Here is a 4,193-nt window from a genome sequence, read left to right as displayed (position 1 = left end):
TATCGTCGTTTAAAAAAGAGATAGAGGTAGAGCGAGAGAGAGAGAGAGAGTGAGAGAGAGGGAGGGGGGGGAGAGGGAGGGGAGAGGCAGAGAGCGAACAAACGAGACGAGGGACAAGAGCCGCAGTTTTAATTACGGACCGTCGAAGCAGTCTCTCTCCTCCTGATCCGCGGAGTCATGGAAAGCGCGCGGAAAATGCGATTTAATTAAATGGTAACAATTCACGATCGGCGTATTAATGAAGCATCTGCCCGCGTTACTCTGGTACCTCTATGCGATGAGGAAGCGATGGGGCATCCTCTGATGGAAAGAGAGAGAAAGCATCGCTGGCATAGTTGTGGCGGCAACAATTGCGTTCCGATTCGCGTATTGGATGGAGGCAAATTGTGCGCCGCTTTGAATTCGCGAATATTGCCTGCTCTTCCTTTCGCAATCGCTCGCTCGCGTTCGCCGCGATTAACAATGACCTCTCGATGAGTCTCACGCGAAAGCCCACACACTCGCCTGGTGCGAATATCCTAATAGCTAAAAATATTATCCCGAAATTCGTCGGAGATCTCGGAATAAAGATTTCTATTTGTGTGTGTGTATGTGTGTGCGCGTGTGTGTGTGTGTGTGTGAGACAATTTGTGTTATACCGGTGTGCAGGTAAATAATTATACAAATGAAGTCGATTGTCTGGCTCCGTATGCATTAGTAATTCATTATGACGTCTATCACTTCGGATAGCATCTGAAATAACGCGTATTAAAAAAAAAAAATACCGTGCAATAAACATGTAGCAGGTAAACATACAAGTGAAAAAGTAAACTTGTTAGTTAGAAATTCACACGCAACGTCGCACCGTAAAATATTGCGATTATATCGCTCGCGACGATGTATTAGTATTGTGAGATAACCGTCTCTTTTCCGACTATTTACGTAACTCAGTTTTAATAATAATATTTTTCATTTTCATCTCCTATTAGGATATTCCAGACCCATTAATATTTCTACGATAATACCTAATACGAATATGAGAGCAATTTAAATGGAAAGACCAGTTAGACATTATTTTTGTATACATATGTCTTCGTAAAATAAAATTTTATGTTCTCAAGTATTGTATTTTCCGAATTTATATACCGATACATCCGTTAATATATGACTTAGGTATAATTGATAGAATTAATTACAAAAATAAAAAATCTTTCGTAATAACTTGCATCAAATTACTTCGCACATCAGACCGTAATTGTAGCGGAAGTTTATAAAATTTCACACAAACCGTCTTATTTATTCAAGACGCAACCTATTTATATATTTTCACTTCCTATTTCGTTTTCTATTTATATATTGTTCAATAAAGGATCCCGAACTAATTAATGGAAAATTCTATTATTGGAAAAAGGATTTTATATGGAAAATTGAAGCCAGGTAAAATAAATCAATTTTCACGTATGATGTAACTTACAATATGGTGAAAGATAAACACGAGGCTCAATAATAAAACATTTTTGAGTTATAGTGCAGTAAAAGTACCATGTAAGTACAAGTTTTAAATCTTTGATACACCACATAACTCAAGAAACTATATCCATTATTGAGGATGATGTCTTTTTGTTATTATGTCTATGACATCACATTTTAGGCTACATTATATGTGATAACAAACGCTGGAACCCAGCTTTTCTGTACAATTTATGCGAGGTCGCTTTCTCTAATAATAGAATAAAAAAAATTCTCATTTTTGGGTATCCAAAATGCGATTTACGTTAAAACTAATTACAGTAAATGTTTTTCAACGACCAACTTAAGTGTATACATATGTACATGTGTTTGTACACGTTGACTTTGAACAAAATTCTCTCCATTGCTGGCTCCTGTATTACATACTCTAGACTGCTAATTAAACCTTACCTTATCCCAATGTTTCGTGTACAAACTTGTGCATAAGTTACAAGCGTGCGTGGTAAGACTGCCAAAGGCTGTTTACACATTAACAACGATGCGTCTTGTAGGAATCTCGTGAGAGAATGTTAATCCTGCATAAATTGAGGTTCGAAGATCCATTATTTTTTTTTTTCTTTCTACTTAACGTTCTAACACACTGCTTATACTTCCCTGTTTATACAGCTGTTAAACAACGACCTTTAATAATTACTTAAACTTTTTCATTCTTTATTACACATCAAGTAACTTTGGAAAATTTTTTTCTGACGGAGAAAAGTTCGCGTTTAATAAGAAGATATATACGGGAAAGGAACTGTTAGCTCGGTAAAATAGAATATTACTTTACGACCATTTCTCGCACGATAGAGAGCCTTTCTAATATATATATATATATATGTGTGTGTGTATATATATATCCCTCAAAAACGGTAGTGGATCTTTCACATTTATCTAAATTTCTGATCCTCGCGATAACAAGCCACACGATGAACGCGATGACCTTAGTCATCAGTTAGCACGCATGGCATACTTGTATCGAGTGCGTCTTGCCTGAACGACGTAACGGTAACGTGAACCCGTATCCTTTACGCATCGCCGTACGTCGATGCGGTTTCGTAACACGTATATAGAGAAAGAGACAGCCGGAGATCACGTCGAGTCATCGAAAAACTTCTCATCTTTAAATCGAAAGGGACGGTCCACACGGACCATCTTTACGCTCGGACGGATCGTCTTTGTTGGATGACATTTTGAAGCTCTCTCTCTCTCTCTCTCTCTCTCTCTCTCTTCCCATCCTTCCAGCCCTCTCTGCCTCTCTCTTTCTCCTCTCTCTTCCGTTATTCCAGTCACTCTGCCACGAAATTGTATTATCTCGAACAAACAGTGACAATGCGCTTGGCGAGAGTTACTACGTAGCGATGAAACACTAGAAAATTTTCACAACTCGGAGCGATGAGATAAGAGACCACATAGAGGGTGGTCTAACGCCGCTGTTTTTCTTCGTGTTGTTTATACTGTCTTATTTTTATCAGCAACAATCCGCCGGAAAATCATCGCGCCGTCCGTCGTGCAATTTCCATTTTTATCTTGGAGTGACCTCCGCGCGCGCGTTGCGCTCGCTATGCGCCTCAGGTGTACTTCCTATGACCCTATTTTTCTTCCCCAGTGTTTTTAACGCGGTATACTTAACGGCTGATTAAGGCCTCTTGCATTCGTGTCTTCCGAGCACACACGACGCGATCAAACCATACGATCTAGTTATAAATATAATCGCGACGTAAAGATGCCATTTCCCCGGCTGCATCCTGTCATGAACGAGGAGAAAAAAAAAAAAGAGGCAAAAGATAGAGAAACGATAAGTAACATCTTCCGGAGTAATAACGACATCGGGGCCGCAACGGTAATTACCCGAGATATTTCAAGATGGTATGGCAAGTACTCCTCCGTACTATCAAAATTTAAACGGCTCTCGGGTTATGAGCAGCGCACGACGAGGTTAATGACGTCGCGCGTCTAATCGTTCCGTCGAAGCCTAAGTTTTAAATGGGCGTAAGTAAGGAACGGGTTAAAAGGCAAAGTTCATCGCCTGATGACAGACATGCCATCGATTGAGGAAGTGGCAATGCGTTTTCCTTCACGATGCGTTCGGAGACGAGAGGAGGAGAGAGAGAGAGAAAGAGATAGAAAGCAAGAGAGAGAGAGAGAGAGAGAGAGCTGAACTGATCTCAAGATGGCCTCCAACCGCGCGCAGCATCTCGCTACGGCACGAAAGTTGTCGATCTCGTCTCCGGTTGCGGCTCTGCGGCTGCCGAGTCACGCCAACCATCAGCGATTCAAAAGCCCCGAGGGCCAGCAGATGGTCGCCGATGGCTGTGCATCACGGCGTGCGCACGGATCGTACGAGGAGAGGCTACCTAGCGGGGCCCGTCGTGCCGTCATCGCGAGAGACGGCAACGTCGCGCAACGAGCGGGCCTCAGGCCCTCCGGGCATGAACGCTGTGGCTCTCCGTTCTCCGTGCGCTGCGCCGCGCTGAACCCTACCTGGCGAGGCGACCCGCGTTAAAACACCGTCTTTCCCCGCATCCCCCCTCGCCATTCCACAATCTCCTCACTGACCCGCTGTTCAAGAATGTACGGCAACGTTGCGCGACGTGCTGCAACCGCGGCCTGCTGTCGACGATGGGACCCAGAGATCAGGGCCGGCTTCCTCGAGATACCTCTGCGATCCCCATTAGGTATATCCGAGTATCCGAGTTGTGTAT

The sequence above is a fragment of the Trachymyrmex septentrionalis genome, unplaced genomic scaffold (assembly GCF_001594115.1).
Source record: "Trachymyrmex septentrionalis isolate Tsep2-gDNA-1 unplaced genomic scaffold, Tsep1.0 scaffold13, whole genome shotgun sequence".
Lineage (NCBI taxonomy): Eukaryota > Metazoa > Arthropoda > Insecta > Hymenoptera > Formicidae > Trachymyrmex > Trachymyrmex septentrionalis.
The sequence above is the reverse complement of the archived record's forward strand: the minus strand, read 5'-3'. Positions refer to the sequence as shown.